Source organism: Haematobia irritans, chromosome 1 (genome assembly GCF_050003625.1).
Source record: "Haematobia irritans isolate KBUSLIRL chromosome 1, ASM5000362v1, whole genome shotgun sequence".
Taxonomy (NCBI): domain Eukaryota; kingdom Metazoa; phylum Arthropoda; class Insecta; order Diptera; family Muscidae; genus Haematobia; species Haematobia irritans.
The window spans coordinates 113,007,183-113,034,108 of record NC_134397.1 but is presented as its reverse complement, the minus strand read 5'-3'; the positions used below and the strand labels follow the sequence as shown (position 1 = coordinate 113,034,108).

General features: G+C 29.3%; 1 protein-coding gene and 1 long non-coding RNA gene across 2 annotated transcripts in view; one reads left to right on the top strand and one right to left on the bottom strand.

Annotated features, from left to right (window-relative positions):
* The window catches only part of timeout (circadian regulator timeout), a 1,081,463-nt gene that overhangs the window by 198,974 nt on the left and 855,563 nt on the right, over nt 1-26,926 (bottom strand). The window lies entirely within an intron of this gene.
* Nucleotides 9,602-10,795, top strand: LOC142221691 (uncharacterized). The gene is made up of 4 exons (XR_012718192.1): nt 9,602-9,745; nt 10,385-10,458; nt 10,526-10,618; nt 10,689-10,795. It is a non-coding gene; the product is annotated as an uncharacterized LOC142221691 (long non-coding RNA).

Below are 26,926 nucleotides of genomic sequence, written 5' to 3'. Positions count from 1 at the left end.
ATTTGTGTATAATATTCTATTTCGTAAATTTATGATAATTGGATTTGAAAATCATTTCAGTCCTGTTTAGAAAAATTCTCGAATAATCCTTTTTTATGTTTGGAAATATCGATTTACAAAGCTGTTATCTCTTGAAGGAGGACCACGATTTTGTGATTTAACACTATGCGATTTCTTCAGTTGGAACCACAGGAAAGATAAAGTCGACACCATACAACAATAAATATTTTTCGATTTGAATGACGAAATTAATCGATACAATTAATATTTTATTGAAACCCCTTCAATCGCAAAAATGATAATATAAATCGCCAGTTAACAATTTAATTGATACAATTAAAAAAATAACTTTTCGAATTAATTACTATGTTTTAATTTTGAATTGATTAAAAATATTTGTATTTTTTAGTGACACAATTTTCTATGCAGCATTGTTTCAACACCTCCAGTATAGAATTCGTGTGATGTTGATGCCATAGCGACTTTGCGATTTGGTTACACAAAATTTCAGGAAAGGGCCTTTTGTCTAATATTGCTATTCATTATTGACGTCATACGTTCCTCTTTATTACGAAATAAATAATACTATAATAATAAATAAAAATATATATTAATTACATAATAAAAACCCAGCACAAATAATTGGAAGTTCTTCTAAAGGCACAACTTTAAAAGCACTTCCAAAAATGTCCTCGCAAAGATGTTCATTAGTTTAACTACACGCAGAGAAGGAATATGCTAACCTCTAACATGTTTCACGAGCAAAATATTATTTTTGTATGATGACCATGTATGATGACTAAAATGTTATTTTCTCGTCAAATATAATCTGCTTGCCGAAATCAGATACATGATTTCCGAGAAAATAACATGTTACATGGTCACCACCCAAAAATAACATTTTGCTCTTAAAACATGTTTGAAGTGATTCCTTCTCTGGGTGTACAGGAAGTTCTTTTAATTAAATTTTTTATAACTGGTTTTTTCATATTTTAATGGGTAATTTTAGCATCTTGTTTCAAATAGATTAAAAACAGAGTAAAAATTAATAAAATGAAAAAAATTATTCAAATTTTGTCGATAAAAATGCTAAATCCATTCTAGAAAAATTTCGAATTTTTGAAAATATTTGAGGTCAAACGTTTCATACTAGAGTTAGAGTGCATTAAAAATCAAGAACAAATTATAAAAATTATTTATTTGGCAAAGTATCACAAAATTTTTTAATTCACATCCAAAACACTGAATTCAAATCACACCCTAAAAAGTGACTTGAATTCAGTGCAACCGCTGTTGAATTGGTGGACATCCGTCCTATGACAAGCCCATGTTAAATGCATCGCTTTTGCGCCAATTTTGCATAAAAAAATTCTCTCAATCCCTTCTCTCTACTGAACTTTTCTTAAATTCTCATAACATATGGTATATATATTTTGTTATTGTTTAACTTCGCTATTGCTTTTTTTTTGTAACATTATATTATATTATATTATATTTTATTTGCTATTTTATCTTGTCTTTTTACTATACTATAATATTTATTTATACTTTCTATAAAACTTATGTGTTCCTAAACTACTATGTTGAACTATAAAAGAATTCTTATTGTTCTTATATTGTGATTAAATAAATAAATAAATAAAAATCAAAATTTCCGGATCCAAAATGAACATGGGAATAAATACAATATGAAATTCCTATATAAGTAGGGGGGAAAAAATTGGAAGTTGTTCCGAAAACATTTATTTTTAAGAGCTCCCCGGGATCCTCCACCAATTTTTTCCATTTCCGATGAAGTTATATTTGGTCTTAGAAAATACCCCAGCAAAAAAATTTTGAAGTTATTCTCAAAGCAAGGGAGCCACCATGGTGCAATGGTAAGCATGCCCGCCTTGCATACACAAGGTCGTGGGTTCGATTCCTGCTTCGACCGAACACCAAAAAGTTTTTCAGCGGTGGATTATCCCACCTCATCGAAATATTGCTCTAAGACCCTATAAAGTATATATATTCTGGGTCGTGGTGAAATTCTGAGTCGATCTGAGCATGTCCGTCCGTCTGTTGAAATCACGCTAACTTCCGAACGAAAGAAGCTATCGACTTGAAACTTGGCACAAGTAGTTGTTATTGATGTAGGTCGGATGATATTGCAAATGGGACATATCGGTCCACTTTTACGTATAGCCCCCATATAAACGGACCCCCAAATTTGGCTTGCGGGGACTCTAAGAGAAGCAAATTTCATCCGATCCAGCTGAAATTTGGTACATGGGTTCAGCATATGATATCTAACAACCATGCAAAAATTGGTCAACATCGGTCCATAAATATATATAGCCCCCATATAAACTGATCCCCCGATTTGGCTTGCGGAGCCTCTAAGAGAACCAAATTTCATCCGATCCGGCTGAAATTTGGTACATGGTGTATGTATATGGTCTTTAAAAACTATGCAAAACTTGGTCCACATCGGTTAATAATTCAATGATTAAAACCGCTATGTTCATCGTAATTAAAGGAATAGGAAAAACAATTGGGTAATATGGGGAAAAATTTTAAAATTTGAAGCAGAACAAAAAGTGAAGCAGATTTTTGGAAGAAGGAGTGACGAAGTAAATTTTGTGAAAATGAAGCAAAATACCTCGATCGAAGTAGTAGCGGCAGCACTGCAATGGACTGAATAGTCTAAGTGAGCCTGATAATCGGGCTGCCACCTAACCTAACCTATTCTAAAAGCACAACATTAAAAACACACCCAAAAATGTTTGAACTAAATTTTTTTATAACTCGTTGTTTCATATTATGAAAGGATAATTTTAACTTTTTTGTATTAAATAGCGTAAAACGGAGTAAGTATAAATAAAAGGATACAAATTATTTAAATTTTGTCGAAAAAATTCTTAATTCATTCTAAAAAAATAGCGAATTTTTAAAAATATTTGGGGTCAAATGTGTCAGAAAGCGTTAAAATGCATTACAAATCATAAGATTTTATAAAAATTATTTATTTGGCAAAATATCTAAAATTGTTCAATTCACATCGAAAACATTGAATTCGGATCACACCTTAAGAAATGATGCCAATTCAGTGCAACGGCTGTTGAAATGACATCCGTCCTATGAGAAGCCCATGTTAAATTCATTTCTTCGTCTTAATCTTGGATAAGTGAATTGCTGTTTAGAGAGAATTTTATAAAATCACTTTTTTGACTTATTAGAGCCAATTTCCATACTAATTAAAAATTGTTAAATCTAAATCTCACTGATATTTACGTGATATTAAAAATTACGCAGCCCAATTTTTAGGATGTGCAATTTACAAAATATTAAGGACATATTTCTTTAAAATAATAAAATTTTAATTAAAGTTAATAAAAAAGTTTATAATCTTTGTTTCAAAAAATTTTGTCGGTAAATTTAGGACACAAATTTTGTAAATTTGCGTCCCTCCGATAAAGTCGCATGTCTTTGAACTAAGGCAAATTTTCCTTAAATTAAAGAAACACATTTTTGAATTAAAGAAATCGTCCTTAAATTAACTGAGGATTTAAAATTTATTTCTTTGAGGTATCCGTTATAATTTGGATTTGTAAGCTGGCATTTGTTTGTACGTGAATAACTTTATTAATATACCGCGAAAAGAAAAAGAAAATTCGACATGTGAGATCTGAATCCTAATTTTAATTTTATTGATCCTACACCGAAAGAATTCTCTTCGTTAATTTTACGAAGAATTCTTCATTAACTATTCTTCCTGAATTCTTCATTAAAATAACGAAATTTTCATTAATTTTCGTAAATTTTACGAAGAACATTTTACGAATATACGAAACTTCTACGAAACATTCTACATTAACTTTTCTTCGTACAAAGTTCGTACTTTTAACGAAACTTTCTTCATATTTCATGAATTTTGTGAAGAAGTTTTTACGAATATTTTACGAAACATTCTGCGTTAAAATTTCTTCATAAAAAGTACGAAACATTTTCTTTGAAATAACGAAGAAGTTTCATTGAAAATGTAAAATTTCCGTTCGCGGCATTAAATTGTCTTTTATAATGTGCTTGAGTGTATTCCTTTATTCTATTTTTTATGCAAGTCTATGCTACTTCTCATTTGGGTGATAGCGCGCTATGAATAAAAGTGAACCAATAAAACTAAAAATTATTCAAAAACTTAAGATGTAAAGTAGTGATGGCATTTTTCACACTTGCAACTACAACCAAATGCACTTTCGACTATAAATTTTTTTTCTAAAAGTTCGAACATTTTTCAGAAAAAAGTACGAAAGTTTTTCATAAAAAGTACGAACATTTTTCATAAAAACTACGAAAATTTTTCATAAAAAGTACGAAACATTTTCATAAAAAGAACGAAATTGTTTCATAAAAAGTACGAAGATTCTTCATAAAAAGTACGAATTTTTTTCTTACAAACTACGAAATTTTGGAAGAACTTTTCTTCGTAAAAAGTACGAAATATTTCGTACTTTTAATGAAAGGTTTCTTTGGTTGTAAAACAATGACAAATTTCGTACTTTTAACGAAATTTTTCGTTCTTTTTACGAAGAAAATTCTTTCGGTGTAGATTTAAGGCCAGATAAGTCACAAAAAATGTCTTTATGTTAAAGAAGCTGCATATTTGGTTCGGAATCATTAACAAAAAGCTTAAGAGAAGGTCAAAATCTTTGGGTGCAAGTAAACTTTTGTTTGAGTGTACACCGAAAGAATTCTCTTCGTTAATTTTACGAAGAATTCTTCATTAACTATTCTCCCTGAATTCTTCATTAAAATAACGAAATTTTCATTCATTTTCGTAAATTTTACGAAGAACATTTTACGAATATACGAAACTTCTACGAAACATTCTACATTAACTTTTCTTCGTAAAAAGTTCGTACTTTTAACGAAACTTTCTTCACATTTCATGAATTTTGTGAAGAAGTTTTTACGAATATTTTACGAAACATTCTGCGTTAAAATTTCTTCATAAAAAGTACGAAACATTTTCTTTGAAATAACGAAGAAGTTTCATTGAAGTTGTAAAATTTCCGTTCGCGGCATTAAATTGTCTTTTATAATGTGCTTGAGTGCATTCCTTTATTCTATTTTTTTATGCAAGTCTATGCTACTTCTCATTTGGGTGATAGCGCGATATGAATAAAAGTGAAGCAATAAAACTAAAAATTATTCAAAAACTTAAGATGTAAAGTAGTGATGTCATTTTTCACACTTGCAACTACAACCAAATGCACTTTCGACTATAATTTTTTTCTAAAAGTTCGAACATTTTTCAGAAAAAAGTACGAAAGTTTTTCATAAAAAGTACGAACATTTTTCATAAAAACTACGAAAATTTTTCATAAAAAGTACGAAACATTTTCATAAAAAGAACGAAATTGTTTCATAAAAAGTACGAATATTTTTCATAAAAAGTACGAAGATTCTTCATAAAAAGTACGAATTTTTTTCTTACAAACTACGAAAATTTTGGAAGAACTTTTCTTCGTAAAAAGTACGAAATATTTCGTACTTTTAATGAAAAGTTTCTTTGGTTGTAAAACAATGACAAATTTCGTACTTTTAACGAAATTTTTCGTTCTTTTTACGAAGAAAATTCTTTCGGTGTAGTTATTCGTAACAAAATCTGGTATGAATACTACGGACTATGTAAACCCAGAATAGTTTAAATTGGCGAATAGGAGATGTAAAACTTGTTGTGTTTTCAATAAATATCGGGGAACCAAACTAAATTAAAGAAAAAAACTTTTACAAATTCTTTTATTCAAAATTAGGTTTACGACTTTTGCGACAGGTCAACCTGGGAAGAGACTTAAGCTTGCGTTCTTTATTTTTTATTCATAATAATAAAGAACATCTCTAGAAGTAGCTAGAATATTATTCCTTTGTGTCATATTACGATCGTATCACAAACATTTAAATGCCGCTATTTTTACTGATTTTGTCAAATAAAACTATGACATAGCCATTGTTGATAGTCTTTCCTTTTTAAGAAGATTTTATAGACCGGGTTCTTGTGCGCTCAAAAAAGTGAAACAACCAGGAGGGAAAATGTAGGTTGAGTTTAGAAATTTTATTACAAGTAAGTAGATATTTTGCGACAAATTCAAAAAAAAAAAAAAAATACATATTTGACATAATTATTTTTTCAAAAAATTTTCTTGGATCCACAAATGTTGACCTTTCCTTAAGGACTTTGATTCCGAACCAATGTCTTTGAAATAAAGACATTTAAATCTAGGATCAATAAAACTAAAATTAGGATAAAGACTTCATTTATCGAATTTTCATTATATTTTCGCGGTATATTAATAAAGCGTACAAACCAGAGCCAGTTTAAAAATCCAAATTACAACGGATACTTGAAAGTAAAAAATGTTTTCTTAATTCCACAATAAACTCTAACCAAAGATACTAAATCTTCAAAATAAATCTTAGCTATATTTAGAATTTTTGTCTCAAATCTAAAGATTCAATATTTCAGTTAATTTAAGGACCATCTCTTTAAATCAAAAATGTTTTTCTTTACTTTAAGGAAAATTTGCGTTAATTCAAAGACATACGACTTTAAAATGTTATTATTAAAAAAATTGTCCTTAATATTTTGTAAATTGCGCATTCTAAAATTTATTTAGTGTATTTTTTTAATGTATTTGTGGTAAAAATTGACATATTTTATAAACTATTTTGTGGGAAATGCGAAGTTAGTAAATCTATGCTTAATTTGTGTATAATTTTGACTAAGTATACGAACAATTTTTAAAGTCTAGAAAACATTCTCCAAGTGGTAAAAATTTTACTATAACATATCCGTGAAAATCCGTGAACTGAAATAGAGTTAAATTGTCTTTAGTTGCCCTTTATTTTTTGAGTGTAGTAACAAATTTCATTGCTTTGGTGATGCGGAGCCTTCATGCCACTGTTTTTGTTGATCTTACCGAATAGTTTTTGATTATCCTTTCTTGTCTTTTTAATGGTTAAGGTGAGTACTGTGTTCGGTTTTTTCACCAAAACACTAAATTAAAAGTACAAATATATTTATGAAGACTATTATATTTTGATCAAGTCTTGCAAAATAATGGATGGAAAATATCCATGTAATTGATTGCAAATCATTTTTCTTATTCTTAAGTTAATTAATTAGACAAGTAACCGTTATTCGTTGTCATATTCAGAGATGGTCTGTCGTAAACTGCACTGAAAAAAATTTTGTCGTGAGGTCAAAGATTTCATGTCTTTAAAATACGAATACAAATTTTGCTTAGCATAGAAGACGCATTTCTCTAAAAAAAAAGTAATTTTCCTTGTCCAAAAGTCGATACACTTTTCAATGAAGTCGTATTGTCCTTATAATTAAGTGATTTGACTTAAAAATGGGTATCTTAACATGAAAGAAAAAATGTATAGGCTAAGGTCAACTTGACTTTAATAATTCAGAAAAATTCTTTAAATTTAATGAAATTGTCTTTAAATTTGTTGTCTTTTTGCATCTTGACTACAAAGCAAAAAATCGTTCAAATATAGGACATTTTAAAGAAGTTTTTTACTTCAAACATAGCATAATTTCTACTGGAAGTCGAGTCCTAATTTGGAAAACAAAGTTGCCGATAACTCGTTTTTAAAGGACTTTGATAGCATATGAAGCAAAAAAGCTGAGAAAGCGAAAAATTAAAATTTGCTTCCTAGAAGCAAGTACACAAAACCTAAATTTAAAAGAGAATTGTGTCTTAAAAGTATCCTTACTTGTATTCTCCGCTTCTTTGGCTCGGAATCAATACCAAATTTTTTAAAGTAAAGACAAAATCTTTGGAACCGAGTATGCTTTTTTTCAGTGTGTAAGGTATTTGACATACATTTACGACTTATTTTATCATACGTCAAAAACGTCGTAAACCTTCTGAAAATGCTTAGTTTTTGACAATATAAGAATTTGTATATTTAGTACACTTGTTTTAGAACCGGTTATTTCGTACTTTTTTACAATTTTTATATTTACGAAGGGAATTCGTTTCATTAAAAGGAAATGCTAATTGATTTGAAAATGCCTTTTCCTTATAAAAAGTAGTAAAAATAGGCGTAGTACTGTCAGTTAGATTTCACATAGCCGTATTAAATTCGGAGTAAATAATAAATTTAAAGTTGTACCTAAATCCGATTTTTGCTACAAAAATTTTAACAGTTTCAGCAATTTGAAAACGCGTTTCATTCAAACGTTTATGCCTGCAAATTGCATTTGAGTAAAAATTTCAAAATAATATTATAAAAAAAAATATCTAAAATAATTCAATATGGCGTTTCCATGACTTCGGATATTATAGGATATTAAAAATAGTTTTTGAAATGAAATCTAAGGATCTTATAGGTGTTTTTGACATTTTCTACGTTTTTTACGTTTTATACAGGTATATGACATTTTCAACGTTTACAACTTTTTGACAGTAGAAAACTCAAAAACATGCTACTTGGGCCATCTCTGATCATACTATTGTTTATTACGTTGGCTAAACCAACTCATACAAGGTTGGATGTTGGATGCCTGCTATTCGACAAAATTTCAATATAACAATCTAACAACAAAGTTTCTGGCATTACCTTACGAATATATAAAAAAGTGATAAACTTTATTAAAACTCCTCAAATATTCTCAATCCCATGTACAGTGTATGGAGACCATTCCATCTTCGCATACGTTATTCATACACAGAAAAAAAGGTGTCTTGTTAATTTTAGGACCAGTTTAACTTCCACATAGTTCAAAAAATTTACTGTAATATAGTTCATTTTTCGTAACCACTGCGAAAATTAACTTAGCTAAAGGAAAACTTATAAAACTTCAGTAAATGTTTTTTAGTTCACTAACTACGAAATGTGACAGATTTTTCCTTAAATAAATTTCCAATACAATAGTTCATGCATCGTTGATTGTATTATAAAAAGACATAGGCAATATAAAAATCTTACTACGAAATGTGGACAATTTACTAAGAAAAATTTTTGTATGGAAAAAAATTTTTGTAGTAAAAATTAACTTAACCACAGTACCGATTCTTATGACGGCTTCCTACAGCTTATTTCGGTTTTTACTATAAGTTGGAGGATATTTCCTCACATTGAAAATTTTAGATAAAGTAGAATAAAAAGTAGTTAATTTAATCCTTGACGGGTGTATATAATTTTTTATGGATTCCTCGTAAATTTTGAATATATTTTACCTTATCCTATAAATAGAATACCAACTAATCAATAAACGTGATACTGGAAATTGAAGTGAGAAGAAATTATGAAATTATTGCATCATCTTTTTTTTTTGTTTGTGTTTGTTATTGCGATGATGTTATGGAATGTGTGTTGTTGGTATCTTTTGTGGTGATAGTTGTTTTGTTGCAATAGCGAGATCAGAAAGGGATCATGTGTGTGTGTGGAGTTGTTTTTCTTTACATATGTGTCCTTTATGACTATTTGTGTCTTTGAGTTTTATTGGTGCATTCAGTTCTGTTGATACATTTATGAAGCGCACACGTGGTGCGCTTGCGTGCGGTATTTGAAACATTTTAGAAACTGATAAGTGAATGGTGTGATGTTAGAGAAAACAAAAACACTTTATATTGATAAAAAATAAATAACTCTAAAATAAATCACATATTAAGAAACTGTATATTTCTATTAATAATTTAAAATAAGTGCGGTTTTAAATTGGTTTACATAAAAATATTCATAATGAGTGGTAATAAAATGATCTATATTTACTCTACATCTGGATCACAGTACAATTTTTTGAGTCTATATTTTTATGTTATAGCGAGTCCTTAAGGTGTGTACTAAGTTCGAGTTTAGGCGCTAAAATCAGAAATAAATCAGTAAGAAAAGTATAAAATTATACGCCTTCGATGCAAATTTAAATATAACTTGATGGAGAATAGCTCGAAACAAGTTTTTTATTAAGTTTATATTCTTTAAATGGATTACACGATTAAGAACAGAAAATCGTTTTTAAGCTTATGTAGAACGCTGTTTTTTTAATTTAATATGATGAATTGTTTTCAAGTTATTCCAATATATATAGCGGAAGTGCCTTAATTTTGAATATAACCGTATATCTCAAAAAGTCGAGCTCTTAAAAAAACAAGTGTAAATTTGGATTCAGCGACCTCAAATTACTAAAAATTTGATATAAATTTTAAATGAACACAAAACCGGTTCAATTTTGTTCCCATGTATTTCTAAAGAAAACTAATCATGAAAAATTGGGATTTTAGCCACTAAACTCGAACTTAATATCCACCATAAATACTAAATGCTATATTGACAAGTGGAAATTATATCTAATTTTATAATATTTTTATTTCATTTATATTCTGAGAAGGATTTCAAAAATGTCCCATTTGTGCATGGATATGATTCCACTAATGTAGTAATTGGATGATTTTTTTCAATGTGGTAACTTTTTCGTCCATTTGTAATAAAGCCAAAATTTCTATTTATTAAAAATAATTTTCATTTGCAGGATGACAGCAAATCTAATGGTATTTTTTGGAATCTTCTTACTGTTTAATGCTAACTAAGCTGATATCCCTATTGGCTCTAAGAAAATTCTCTTGTAAGTTAAAGATCAAAATACCATAGAATTTGATAATATTTTTATATTTTATATACCTTTTTAACTTCAGAGGCTTATGACGCAAATCCACACAACAAAAACTAGCGAAATCGGTGAAATTGGACAAAAATGAAATGAAAATAGCAACTTATGGCATATATCTTTCATATGGATAGAAAATGGAAATTGATATTAATTAGTTTCATTCTACTAACATAGAATATTACTCTTTTGAAGAAGCATTTAGTAACTACCGAAAAGTAACAGCATACAGCGTACGAATAAAAACATTTCTTTTATTGTATATCATAAGCCATAGTTTTATGTAATACAATAATAATTTTTTGAAATAAAATACTGGTAGTTATGAAAAATTGTCTTATATTGTACGAAAAATTTCTAAGTTGTATACAGGCTTGTTGTACCTTTAATTCCTCAATTTATTATTTTCTTTGAAAATTATACTGATAAACAGTTTATTTGAAACCAATTTCTAAATATAGGATTCCCAAAAACTTGTTCATTTTTCCGGATAGCAGGAATATTTTGAATTAGTGTAAGTACATTTTTCCCACAGCGTAGTAAGAATGAACTAAAATACGATGCAATACATAAACTTATTTATAAGAAAATCATGAACTTATCTAGATGAAAAAAATCTTTGGCGCCAAATCATGGTCGTTCTTACTATGGGTTACTTAATTTTTCGTAAACAATAGTATACTTTTTTTTCGGTGTATAAAGTTTCAATGCCAGCGATATGTTTTAAAATAGTCTGGGATATATAAATTTGAACACACCCATACATACACCTAGTTTCAATGATTCACATCCACACACATACATATATCTAAAAAAGAACATTAAAGTTTGAATTTGATTTGTTTTTGTTATGTAACTCATACGCATTAGGGTACGTAAGAGTCTCCAATAAATATTGCTGCAATGGAAGTATGTATGTGTGTAAAGAAATGCGTATGTGTAAATTAGAGTGCCTGCGGCTTAAAGGCGTTGGAAACAATATATTGTTATGACAAAAGCCATAAAGAATCTCTTGTCTCAGGGCTATGATTACAATATCCTTGTCGTACGTAGCCTCAATCTTTAATTTCAAGTTTTTTTTTTAAGAAACGAGCTATATGTGCTACATTGATTTAATTAAAAATAAAACATTAATAAAAGTCATCTTAAAAATCCAAATTGTAACACATACCCGAAGTAAAAAGGTTTAATTAAAAAAATAAAATAAATAAAAACAAAAACAACTTAACTTAAACTTTTTTGAGGTCTAACGTTTCAGCGTTAAGTTGGGTTAAAGTGGAGCCCGATTTATTGTCAGGCTTCTTTACACCGAAAGAATTCTCTTCGTTAATTTTACGAAGAATTCTTCATTAACTATTCTTCCTGAATTCTTCATTAAAATAACGAAATTTTCATTAATTTTCGTAAATTTTACGAAGAACATTTTACGAATATACGAAACTTCTACGAAACATTCTACATTAACTTTTCTTCGTACAAAGTTCGTACTTTTAACGAAACTTTCTTCATATTTCATGAATTTTGTGAAGAAGTTTTTACGAATATTTTACGAAACATTCTGCGTTAAAATTTCTTCATAAAAAGTACGAAACATTTTCTTTGAAATAACGAAGAAGTTTCATTGAAAATGTAAAATTTCCGTTCGCGGCATTAAATTGTCTTTTATAATGTGCTTGAGTGTATTCCTTTATTCTATTTTTTATGCAAGTCTATGCTACTTCTCATTTGGGTGATAGCGCGCTATGAATAAAAGTGAACCAATAAAACTAAAAATTATTCAAAAACTTAAGATGTAAAGTAGTGATGGCATTTTTCACACTTGCAACTACAACCAAATGCACTTTCGACTATAAATTTTTTTTCTAAAAGTTCGAACATTTTTCAGAAAAAAGTACGAAAGTTTTTCATAAAAAGTACGAACATTTTTCATAAAAACTACGAAAATTTTTCATAAAAAGTACGAAACATTTTCATAAAAAGAACGAAATTGTTTCATAAAAAGTACGAAGATTCTTCATAAAAAGTACGAATTTTTTTCTTACAAACTACGAAATTTTGGAAGAACTTTTCTTCGTAAAAAGTACGAAATATTTCGTACTTTTAATGAAAGGTTTCTTTGGTTGTAAAACAATGACAAATTTCGTACTTTTAACGAAATTTTTCGTTCTTTTTACGAAGAAAATTCTTTCGGTGTAGACTATTCAGTTCATTGTGATATCAAATTAACTAAAAGTACCTTTTACATATGGGCACTTCTAGTTTTAACCTACTCGATTATTTTCTTTTGTTGATCAACCAACCAGATTATTTTCCAGATCTGCCAGTAATCTAAAGCTGTATGCTCCTAATATTCGCTTACGCCTTAAGGTGGGCATTAAGTTCGAGTTTAGCCGCTAAAATAGTCATTTTTCACGATTACTTTTCTTTAATAATCCATTTTATGGAAAACAAACTTTGTGAAAATTTGCTTTGAACTATTCCCAATGAAGTTATAATAAAATGTGCATCTAAGATGTATAAATTGATGCCCTTTCTTTACTGATTTAGTTTTCACTTTAGCGTTTAAACTCGAACTTAGTACTCACCTTTACACAAAATGCACACCGAAAGAATTTTCTTCGTAAAAAGAACGAAAAAATTCGTTAAAAGTACGAAATTTGTCATTGTTTTACAACCAAAGAAACTTTTCATTAAAAGTACGAAATATTTCGTACTTTTTACGAAGAAAATTCTTCCAAAATTTTCGTAGTTTGTAAGAAAAAAAATTCGTACTTTTTATGAAGAATCTTCGTACTTTTTATGAAAAATCTTCGTACTTTTTATGAAACAATTTCGTTCTTTTTATGAAATTGTTTCGTACTTTTTATGAAAAATTTTCGTAGTTTTTATGAAAAATTTTCGTACTTTTTATGAAAAAATTTCGTACTTTTTTCTGAAAAATGTTCGAACTTTCAGAAAAAAAATTATAGTCGAAAGTGCATTTGGTTGTAGTTGCAAGTGTGAAAAATGACATCACTACTTTACATCTTAAGTTTTTGAATAATTTTTAGTTTTATTGCTTCACTTTTATTCATAGCGCGCTATCACCCAAATGATAAGTAGCATAGACTTGCATAACAAAATAGAATAAAGGAATACACTCAAGCACATTATAAAAGACAATTTAATGCCGCGAACGGAAATTTTACAACTTCAATGAAACTTCTTCGTTATTTCAAAGAAAATGTTTCGTACTTTTTATGAAGAAATTTTAACGCAGAATGTTTCGTAAAATATTCGTAAAAACTTCTTCACAAAATTCATGAAATGTGAAGAAAGTTTCGTTAAAAGTACGAACTTTCTACGAAGAAAAGTTAATGTAGAATGTTTCGTAGAAGTTTCGTATATTCGTAAAATGTTCTTCGTAAAATTTACGAAAATTAATGAAAATTTCGTTATTTTAATGAAGAATTCAGGAAGAATAGTTAATGAAGAATTCTTCGTAAAATTAACGAAGAGAATTCTTTCGGTGCAGGACATTCACATAAGAGGTGTTTAATCGATTCCTATTCTTGCACATCATGACAACTCATGCAGTAGTCATTATACTTGACGCCAATAGTTTTTGCAAACTCTCCTATCAGGCAGCGACCCGTTATAGTAGATATCAGGAGTGATGTGCTGTTTAAGTTTAGATGGGGCCATATGTGCTTGGTGTCGTTGCAACGCTTAAAATTGTTTGTCCAAAAGTGGTTTCGCCAGAGTGTAATCCACTATGTTTGCCACATCTGGCACTACTTTGACAAGCGGTAAATTGCATTAAAAATCATAAAAATTATTTATTTAACAAAATATCACAACATATTGTATTCAAATCCAAAACACTGAATCACGGATCACACCTTACACTGAAAGAATAGTTCTCTTTTTGACCCTAAAAAATTTTAAAAGCAAGTAACATAGAATAGAAGCAATCGTTGAAACATTTGTCATTAAATCGGATTTATTAGCTCCTTAACAACAAAGGGGATTTTCGTATTTTTTCTTTGGGTGTAAGAATTCGGTATATATTGTCTCAGCTATTGAAATTTTGATCAAATTTAGGATCAGATTTGACCACTTCTAATTTGTCAAGATCTAATTGAAAGCCATTGTAATTAAAGTGAAACTTCTCAAACATGGACACTCCGAAAAGCGGCACCTCTCAAAAGTGGACAGTTTCCGTGAGACGTTTGCTACAATATCACATTAAAAGTAACGTCACGTAGCTGGACACATCTCAAATGTAGACAAAATTAAGTCAACCGTAGGTGTCCATCTCTGTAATGTTTCACAGTATTTGGTTGTAGTTTATGAGTATCAGAGAGCGGAGTTAAAAACTTTGCTAATAATACAGAATCGCACAGCTCTAAGGGACCCCATACGCTTACGCTATATAAGGACGTTTTTCTAATATTTTACCAATTCACGAAAATGTATGAACAAATTTGGAAGTTGTTCTACACCGAAAGAATTTTCTTCGTAAAAAGAACGAAAAATTTCGTTAAAAGTACGAAATTTGTCATTGTTTTACAACCAAAGAAACTTTTCATTAAAAGTACGAAATATTTCGTACTTTTTACGAAGAAAAGTTCTTCCAAAATTTTCGTAGTTTGTATGAAAAAAATTCGTACTTTTTATGAAAAATCTTCGTACTTTTTATGAAACAAATTCGTTCTTTTTATGAAAATGTTTCGTACTTTTTATGAAAAATTTTCGTAGTTTTTATGAAATAGGTTCGTACTTTTTATGAAAAACTTTCGTACTTTTTTCTGAAAAATGTTCGAACTTTTAGAAAAAAAAATTATAGTCGAAAGTGCACTTGGTTGTAGTTGCAAGTGTGAAAAATGACATCACTACTTTACATCTTAAGTTTTTGAATAATTTTTAGTTTTATTGCTTCACTTTTATTCATAGCGCGCTATCACCCAAATGAGAAGTAGCATATACTTGCATAGAAAAATAGAATAAAGGAATACACTCAAGCACATTATAAAAGACAATTTAATGCCGCGAACGGCAATTTTACAACTTCAATGAAACTTTTTCGTTATTTCAAAGAAAATGTTTCGTACTTTTTATGAAGAAATTTTAACGCAGAATGTTTCGTAAAATATTCGTAAAAACTTCTTCACAAAATTCATGAAATGTGAAGAAAGTTTCGTTAAAAGTACGAACTTTTTACGAAGAAAAGTTAATGTAGAATGTTTCGTAGAAGTTTCGTATATTCGTTAAATGTTCTTCGTAAAATTTACGAAAATGAATGAAAATTTCGTTATTTTAATGAAGAATTCAGGAAGAATAGTTAATGAAGAATTCTTCGTAAAATTAACGAAGAGAATTCTTTCGGTGTAAAGACACAACTTAAAAGCACTTCCAAATATGTACTTCATTTTAACTACACGGGAAGTTCTTTTAATTAAATTTTTTATAACTTACTTTCATTCATATTCTTAATGGATAATTTTAACATTTCTTTAGTGTCTGTCATTGCATTTAATGAAAGTTATCTTATCGAATCATTTTAAATTAAAACTATCAGTCAAATGCAGCACAATAGAGATAAACATTATGTAAGGACTCTAAATATTGACGACATTTGAAAAATATTAAAGAACCACATATGTACTAAACTAAAAATTGCAATTTCCTAAACAAACCCATCAGAAGCACATGTAATTTACGGAGGTCATCATCATTTTTGTCGTCATTGTTCTCGTGTCAAATGCACACATTCTCCCAATGTCAGAGGCAAACAAATAACCGACAATCAAGAAACAGATCCTTACGAGTTACATTCAAAGCTTCTCGACTTCTACACCGAAAGAATTTTCTTCGTAAAAAGAACGAAAAATTTCGTTAAAAGTACGAAATTTGTCATTGTTTTACAACCAAAGAAACTTTTCATTAAAAGTACGAAATATTTCGTACTTTTTACGAAGAAAAGTTCTTTCAAAATTTTCGTAGTTTGTATGAAAAAAATTCGTACTTTTTATGAAGAATCTTCGTACTTTTTATGAAAAATTTTCGTACTTTTTATGAAACAAATTCGTTCTTTTTATGAAAATGTTTCGTACTTTTTATGAAAAATTTTCGTAGTTTTTATGAAATAGGTTCGTACTTTTTATGAAAAACTTTCGTACTTTTTTCTGAAAAATGTTCGAAGTTTTAGAAAAAAAAATTATAGTCGAAAGTGCATTTGGTTGTAGTTGCAAGTGTGAAAAATGACATCACTACTTTACATCTTAAGTTTTTGAATAATTTTTAGTTTTATTGCTTCACTTTTATTCATAGCGCGCTATCACCCAAATGAGAAGTAGCATAGACTTGCATAAAAAAATAGAATAAAGGAATACACTCAAGCACATTATAAAAGACAATTTAATGCCGCGAACGGAAATTTTACAACTTCAATGAAACTTCTTCGTTATTTCAAGGAAAATGTTTCGTACTTTTTATGAAGAAATTTTAACGCAGAATGTTTCGTAAAATATTCGTAAAAACTTCTTCACAAAATTCATGAAATGTGAAGAAAGTTTCGTTAAAAGTACGAACTTTTTACGAAGAAAAGTTAATGTAGAATGTTTCGTAGAAGTTTCGTATATTCGTAAAATGTTCTTCGTAAAATTTACGAAAATGAATGAAAATTTCGTTATTTTAATGAAGAATTCAGGAAGAATAGTTAATGAAGAATTCTTCGTAAAATTAACGAAGAGAATTCTTTCGGTGTAGGGCAAAAAGACAAATTGTTGTGCTATGCTCTGAGGTGCCACCAACGCGTATACAATTCTGCAGGTATTACTTGGACCCTGGCATAAACCTCAATACTGAGGTGGGAGTGAAAAACGCAATGAAAAGGCAAGGGCAAGTAATTCCATAGTCAAAAGCACCCACATAAAAGGAACTTAAATCTTCTTAGAGCTATTCCAACTTGTACGGGTTATGATGTGGTGGTAGTGCACATAAAGACAGTTACTGTTATGCCAAAATTCTTCATACGCAATAAGGTCGCAAAGTATGCAATTCGTTTGAGTATGTGTGTATGTGAATGTGAGTAATTGCAAGTAGACGGATATAAGAGCATTCATACATCTACAATAACATACGCAAAGTGCTACGAAGATTTAAACGCACGCATATACACCGAAAAAATTCCGTAGTTAAGCTAACACTAAATTTAACTTATTTTTATTGGACAAAAATATTTGTTTGAAGTTAAATTTAATTTTTTTTTTTCGAAATTTTTCACAGACCAATGAAATTTTCCTATTGTTAAGTAAGTCAAACAATTTAAGACAAACAATTTATGAACTCAACATGGGTATAAAGTTCAATGACCGTACACATAAGTTCAATATGAACTAACCCAAAAGAAAATGTCATGATTTGGCGCCAGTGATTTTCTTTTTTTATTTTTAGTTAATTTTTTCTTCTATGGGAGGATGTAATTTCGTGAACTGCAGTTAAAAAGGGCATTAAAAAAAACAACAGGGCATTAATTTTTCTGGTTTTAACCAGGGCAGTGGAGTCGGAGTCTAAAGATTTTGCTGGAGTCGGAGTCATAAAAATGTTGCTCGACTCCGGATAAACTAAATTTTTTAAAACACTTCACATTTTGTAACTAAACCAGTTTTTAAACAAATTAGTTTCCAATGTACTGTCAAAATTTTATTTCTATAGATATTTTGGTCAAAATTTTATTTCTATAGAAAATTTTCTCAAAATGTTATTTCTATAGCAAATTTTCTCAAAATTTGAAGTATTTGAGATTTTGTCGAAATTTAGGTTTAAATACAAAGGATCCGTCCAATTTCAGACTTTAAATTTAAAAGACATAGATTTTGTAGAAGTGTATACAATTTTGTCTAAATCGGTTCAGGTTCAAATTAGTGCATATGGGAATATAAACCTTTATATAGCTCGCATTTACGGAACCCCCCACAATAGAATTACAAATTAGTGGTATTAAAATGAGATTTCAATTTTCACACGAGGTAGTTCATTCTTGCTATAAAACAGTTTACTTTTTTCTGTGCACAAAGATTCACACAGATTAAAAAAAATTACATGGTTTGGTTTTGACTTCGAGCCAAATATGCTCCTGCTATAGATCTCATTTATGGAGTTTTCATCGTACAAATACTTATCACTTTAGAGATTCCAATTGTAAGAGATTCATCAAAGTAAAAAGTTTTCCTCATTTCAAGAAAGCTTTAAACTAAAGACGCAAAATTCTCCAAATAAGTTTTAGCCTACATTTGCTGCTCTTTTTATATTTAATCATGAACTTCTTTATTGTGAAGATATTTGTCTTTAATATCGTTTAAATTGCAAAACGTAAAATTTAGGTTGAATAATTTGTCATATTTGGCCAACAGTTTTTTTCAGTGTAGAATACATAACTCGACATTATCAACATAGCTTCAACAAAGAATCGGCTTCCCTAAGGTGCCGATGATATACATCAGTGTTGCCAAACTTAATAGATGAAATGGACAAAAATTGAGTGTAACTATCGTATAGCGATTTTTATGCTCCTTACATTCAACATTAAATCAACATTCGTTATATCCCAAATAGTAGTTCTTCAAACTTCGAAATGTTCTTTGGCAAGTAAATAAAATTAATAAAGCATTTACTATCTTTTTTCGACTAAAAAAAGCTTTATTGTAAGTGGGCATCATTACAAGAACATTGATGTCAGCCTCTACAACCTAACCTAAGCTTTATTGTGACCAAAGTCGATTAATCGATTAATTTGAAATGTCGTTTCCACTATGTGTGCAATATTTACAAAATCTGTGAAGATATATGAAGGTTATCTTTTATTCGGCAAGTTTGGGCAACCCGACATTTTTGAGGTTATACATAAAAGGTTATATATAAAATTTTTTTTTTCTGATTCAATCACGAAATTAATTGATCCAATTATTTTTTTAATTGAAATGTCTTCAATCGCAGAAATGATAGTATGAATTTAAAAATTAATTGACAGTCAATTAAAAAATTAATTGATCCAATTAAAAAAATAATTGATACGATTAATTTGTGTGATTGATTTTTGTTTCAATTAAAAAATTTGTTGAATCAATTAACATTTTAACTGAATATTTTTTAAAACTCAATTAAGATTTTAATTGGAAAAGTTTTGGTGAAATATTTTTCTGTGTACTCAGAACGTTTTGATTTGCGAGCGCTATTTGAAAACTGGAATTAAACCGTGAACATTTTTTGCGATTATTTATTCAACTTACGACGTGGATTAACTCAACAATAGTGCATCGATGAACCTAATTCAAGTTTTGGCGATGAAGTTCCGTCAAGGACCAGTGTACCAGTGGTGAATTCAAACGAGGCCATAGTTCACTCCAAAACGAATTTCGTCAAGGTCGCCTAAAATCGGAAACCATTGAGGCTGTGCACCAACTGATATTCCATGATCGTCATGTGACCTATTAAGAGATTGAGACAACTTTAGGCATTAGTGGGACCAGCATATATTTAATATAGCATGAACATTTAACCATCAAAAACTTTGTTCGCGTTGGGTTCCACACAAATTTTCAAAAGGCTCGAGTCGATTGGTGGAAAGAAATGCTCCAAACGATCGCTATCGCTGTGCTTCGAAACACGTCTATGGTATCGTGGTGGCGACGAGGTGATGAATCGTGGAGTCAGAAAGTACACAGAAAAAAGTGTCTTGTAAATTTAAGGACCATTTTAACTTCCACATAGTTCAACAAATTTACTGTAATTTAGTTCATTTTTCGTAACCACAACGAAAATTAACTTAGCTAAAGGAAAACTTATAAAAATTCAGTAAATGTTTTTTAGTTCACTAACTACGAAATGGGAATGATTTTTTCCTTAAATAAATTTCCAACACAGTAGTTAATGCATCGTTGATTCTATTATAAAAATACATGGGCAATATAAAAATCTTACTACGAAATGTGGACAATTTACTAAGAAAAAAAGGATGATCTAACTTATTTTACATCTGGATCACAGGTTGGAGATGCAAACAGTTTTTTGAATCTATATTTTTTATGTTACAGCAATTCCTACAGGTGAGTACTAAGTTCATTCAAAGCCGCTAAAATTAAAAATAAATCACTAAGAAAAGTATAAAATTATACGTCTTCGATACAAATTTGAATATAACTTGATGGAGAATAGCCCAAACCAAGTTTTTTATAAAGATTATTTTTTATAATGGATTATTAAAGAAAACTTATCATGAAAATTGCCATTTTAGCCGCTAAACGCGAACTTCATATCCACCTTGAATACTAAATGCTATACTGACAAGTGGAAATTATGTCTAATTTTATAATATTTTTTATTTCAAATATACTCTGAGAATAATTTCAATAACGTCCCATTAGTCCATGGATGTGATTCCAATAATGTACCTACTGGATGGATTTTTCAATGTGGTAAGTTTTTTTATAAATGGTATTTTGTCCGTTTTTAATAAAACCAAAATTTCAATTTATTAAAAATAATTATTTTCACTTGCAGGTAGACAGGCCTTGTAATGGTATTTTTTTAAATATTCTTACTGTTTAATGCTAACTAAACTGATATCCTTATTGGCTCTAGGAAATATCCTTGGAAAGTTAAAAATCAATATGTACGATAGAATTTGAAAATATTTTTCTTATATTTTGTATAACTTTGCAATTTCGGATGCTTATAAGAAAAATCCGCCAAACAAAAGTTAGCCAAAATCGATGAAATTGGACAACAATTCAATGAATATAGCAACTTATGCCACATATATCTTTCATATGGATAGAAAACATGGAAATTTAAATTAATTAGTTTAGTCCTAAATATTTCCTTTATTGCATATCATACACACAAAAAAATATTTTTGTGATTCAATCACGAAATTAATTGATCCAATTAATTTTTTAATTGAAATGTCTTCAATCACAGAAATGATAGTATCAATTAAAAAAATTAATTGATCCAATTAAAAAATTAATTGATACTATTAATTTGTGTAATTGATTTTTATTTCAATTAAAAAATTTGTTGATTCAACTAAATTTTTAATTGAATATTTTTTAAAACTCTATTAAGATTTTAATTGGAAAAATGTTTGTGAAATTTTTTTCTGTGTAAGCCATAGTTTTGTGTAATATAATAATAATTTTTTTGAAATAAAATACCGGTGGTTATAGAAAATTGATTTGTTTTGCACTAAAAATTTCTTAGTTGTATAAAGGCTTGTTGTACCTTTGATTCGTGTAATATAATAATAATTTTTTTGAAATAAAATACCGGTGGTTATAGAAAATTGATTTGTTTTGCACTAAAAATTTCTTAGTTGTATAAAGGCTTGTTGTACCTTTGATTCCTTAATTTCTCTACTTTTTGAAAATTATACTGACAAACAGTTTATTTCCAACCAATTTCTTAATGCAGGTTTCCCAACAAATTGTTCATTTTTCCGGATAGCAGGAATATTTTGAATGAGTTTAAGTATATTCTTCCCACAGCATAGTAATAATGAACTAAAATATGATGCAATACATGAACTAATTTATAAGAAAATAATGAACTTATCTAGATGAAAAAATCTTTGGCGCCAAATCATGGTCATTCTTACTATGGGTTAGTTCATTTTTCATAAAAAATAGTAAACTTTTTTTTCGGTGTAGATAAAAGAAATATAGGATAATTTCCTATACTCTAACAAGTGTGTTTCCTTAAGTTATGAACGGATTGAATACTTCTTAGTTCGAATGAACTAAAATAGTTTTGTATGCTAAGTGTTATTCGTATGTATGATGAGCTTTCTATAATAATAAAGGAAGTCGGAATTGTCATTTTATAAGGAATTTTACTAAATTTGAGGAAACTTGATTGTAGTTCGGTTTTTGTTTATTTTTACGAATGTTTTGTTATCATTGAATAAAATTTTCTTGTTCAGTAGTAAATTCTTATACCAAGCGAAGAAAACAGTATTAGTAGAAGAAAACAGTATTAGTTATTCTAGTTAATGAACTATTCCTAACTGCTTTCAGTTTAGGATTTTTTTACCGAATCTAGTAAATTGTATTATTTCAAACAAAAATTTAACTTAATGGAAATAAAATGGCTAAACTAAATTGATAAACATTTTTTCCTTTAGTTTCGAAGGCACTTTTTTCTTCGACTTTACTCGAATTATGCTCGTATAAGATTCTTTATACAGACATAATTTCTAATAAGTAGCATATGTGTTTTTATTCATCTAAAAATCAATATTCTACGCACTTAACTCAATTATTATAGTAATTGGTTTACTGAAATATATTGATGACCATCGTAATAATTGTTCCCGGCTACAAAATGTAATAATTATTGTACCAGTTCAATTACCGCCATAATAAAAAAACATCATATATTTTAAAGACTAATGTATTTGGATTTATTACAGTATCATTAAAAAGTATTACAGTATCATTACAGTATCATTAAAAAAAGGCATTATAGTTTTTCTGATTTTAACAACGCTTTATGGAAATCTCGGACAATTTACAATTTAGTTCAATTTTTGCACGGGTTAGTTTGTTCTTCCAGTAACACAGTTTACTTTTTTTGGTTTGGCATATAACATATAGCTGTCACATAACCTAACCTTAATTTTTAAACGTTCAAGAATTTTAACAAGTTTGCATCACTGGCAATTTAACCATTCCTGAAGGGGGTATGAGTATTTATCCCATCGGTGTAAATGTGAGTAAGTTTATTTAAAATTGATTCACTAAGGAAGTCGTAACCTAATATTTGCTGTGGTGGTGCATTTAAGTAAGAAAACTGTCAACAACAATTGTTGATTATGCTTAAAGACTTACATGGACACACACACACATAGCGACATCGTTAAACAACGATACTGCTATGCAGACATCCTTATTTATTATTGGTATCATTGGGTCTACTCTCGATGTCTGCAGAAACTAAATGTTCGTCTCGTTATGCCGTCTTACTTGTTGTGCTATGCACTAAATCTACTAAGCCATACATATATGCGTACAGACACAACGATACATACGAGCGGAATGTGAATGTCTCTTTGTACCCAGAAAATCGAAGGGTTATGGTAGAACTCACCTGTAACATTTTTGCAAATTGTTCGTGTTTGTAGTTGATTCTCATTCACATGGTTTATTTGCTCACCACCACTACAAACGTAACCGACCAATTGTCAACAGAATTAGTGCGCGTACATCCATGCAAAGAGGGTCCTATTCGACCGAATTGATGTCTGGATTACATTGTGCAAATTTATTATAGACATTTACTTTTCCAGCATCACTTCAGAAGGAATTTCTGTGTCGTTTCATCGGCAAAAACATTTATTCCAAATGTACAACCATAAAAGCAATTCCAAAAATATCCTCCCAAAGATGTTCCTTATTTTTATTACACAGTAAGTTCTTTAATTTTTTTATAATTTATTATTCATATTATTAAAGGGTAATTGAAACTTTTTTTGTTTAAATTGAAAATTAATAAAGTAGTACAAATTATTAAAATTTCGTCACAAAATCCATTCTACAAAAATTGGGAATTTTTGAAAACATGAGGTCAAGCGTTGCAGACAAACGTTAGAATGCATTAAAATCATAAAAACAAAAATTAAAAAGTTTATTTATTCGGTTATTGTCCAAAGGAAAATGATGGAGGATCCCGAAATGTTCTTAAAAAGAAATGATTGCGGAACAACATACAATTTTATTTTACTGGGAAAGTTCGTCAAGACCAGACGTACCATCCACGCGTGTACCTACATAAGACTCTTTCGCACTTGATCGGTTTATGTAGAAGAGTCTACATATACCTATGAACCGATATCGACCAATTCTCGCATGGTTATTAATGGGGCGCATCCTCCATGGGACTTCAGAAGTCGAATCTTGAGAAGTCGATTGGTTATATATGTATAATTATGGAACGATATGGATACTTTTTTGCACGGTTATTAGAGGGCATATTCTCACATCACTTACCAAAATCCAACCGGATCGTAAGATCCTATTAAGAGTCTCCGGAAGTCAAATCTGGGGTTACATATAATTATGAACCGATATAGACATAGTTTTGGACGGTTGTGAAAGGGCTTATATTAACGTCGCATTCCAAATTCCAACCGGATCCGATGAAATTTACTCCTTCAAGAGACTTCGGAGGTATAATTATGGACCGATATGGACCAATTTTTTCGCGGTTATTAGGGGACATATACTAACGTCACGTATAAATGTCTGGGTGTACTTATGCTAAACACTTCAAGTGTACATCAACGAATATCTATACAATGAATTATTTTATTTGCTTGCAAAATGTAGATGTAGTGTGAGAGCAGATTTTAGTGAGTGCGTAGAATGCTCGTAAATGCAAGTGCACCCCAAGAATTCAACAAACAAATAAACAAACAAACACATGGTCGTGAATTATATGCAGGAAAATGACTTCAGGATATTCTACATAAAGCGCAAATGATTATCATTTGTTGTAATCATAGATATGGTCCTTGGCATTTGCTGTCACTGACATCCGCAGTAAGAATATTAGTCTGTTTGGTTGAGTTTCGAGTTGAGTTAATTTTTGGGTAGACATAGAATGGTCTAAGGCGGTACAATGGCATTGGTATGGTCATTTTAATTCTCACAGTTAAGAAGCTTGTATATGTTAGTCAAGTTTATTTAAGGATTTACACCCTATCTTTGATGCTACAAGGAAGTAGATTTCATGTTGTAGTGAATTTTAAAAGAATGTTCACGGGTTAGTTTAAAATATTTAACATGGAGGAAACATGGTATTAGAACATTTTCAAGGCTAACAAACTAAGTGGATTATGAATGAAATTCTTAAAGCTTTTCGGGGTCCCAACGTGGATCTTCTGGCGCTACTACATTGAGAAACAAAATGTTAGACAAGATCTTAGATCTTTTGACGGGTAGACATTTTCTTTAGAAGCAAATAAACAATTTTAGAGACAATCGTTCTATCGCTTGCATAAATTCGATTATTATTATTATAATTATTTATTATAAATAAAGAGGTGGCACAATATGACAAAAAGGTGGCCTAAAATGTAAAAAGTGTGGCAAGTTGAACAAGTTCGACGCTTGAAAAAATTTGCAAATTTGCCACTTATCCTTTATCTTTTATTCCCAAGATTTGACTACATAAGATAAAGGTTAAGACATTTTTAAAAACAAACTTTTTGTTTATTATTGGTGTTTGTTTTTTCTTATATGAAATTAAGTTTCATAAAAAAGCGCATATTAAAACCACTTAACTAGGTTTTTTATGCGCTTTTTTGTTATATAAAATGTGCTTATATCCGTTACTTACACTGAAAAAAATTGTAGTGAGGTCAAAGATTTCATATCCTTAAAACACATATGCGTTTTTGCCTAGTATAGAAGACGCATTTCTCTGATATAAAGTTTTTTCCTTGTCCAAAAGTCGACAATCTTTCCAACGAAGTCATTTTGTTCTTATAATTAAGTGATTCGAATTAAAAATGGGTATTTTTACATGAAAGAAAATTTTGCTTGACTAAGGTCAACTTGGCTTTAATAATCCTGAATTTTTGTTTCAAAATAATGAAATTGTCTTTAAATTTGTTGTCTTTTTACATCCTGATAACAAAACAAAAAAGCGTTCAAAATTGGAGATGTCTTTTCACACTTTATTTTAAAGACAATTTTTTTGAATCACCACATTTCTAAAGGACCCTGACAGCACATTAAGAAATAAGCAGAGAACACGAATGAATTCAAAGATGTTTCCTTATATCATGTACGCGAAACTTTAAAATAGAATTATGTCTAATTTTAATTCTCTACTTCTTTGGCTCAGAATCAATACCAAAATTATTAGTGTATAGACAAAATCTTTGGAACCGGATATGCTTTTTTTTTAAAGTAATGTATGAGGTACAATTAGCAAAAAATTTAAAAACAAAGGAAAATTATGTATATACATCTCTAACATCGGCTGAATATTTCCTTCCCTTAAGAATATTTTTTAAATGACAAGGTTCCCAATGTTATGTCTAAAATTTGTAATTTTTGAAAAACCAAAGTTATGACAATAGTTGCAACGATTATTTATTTTTTTATTTTAGAGGAATCTTAAACATTGCATCTAAGGGTGCAAGAAAATCCGATGAAATAACTCGTTTCATATGATACACACAGAGAAGAGATTGGTTGGAAATCGGTTGAAGTAAAGAAA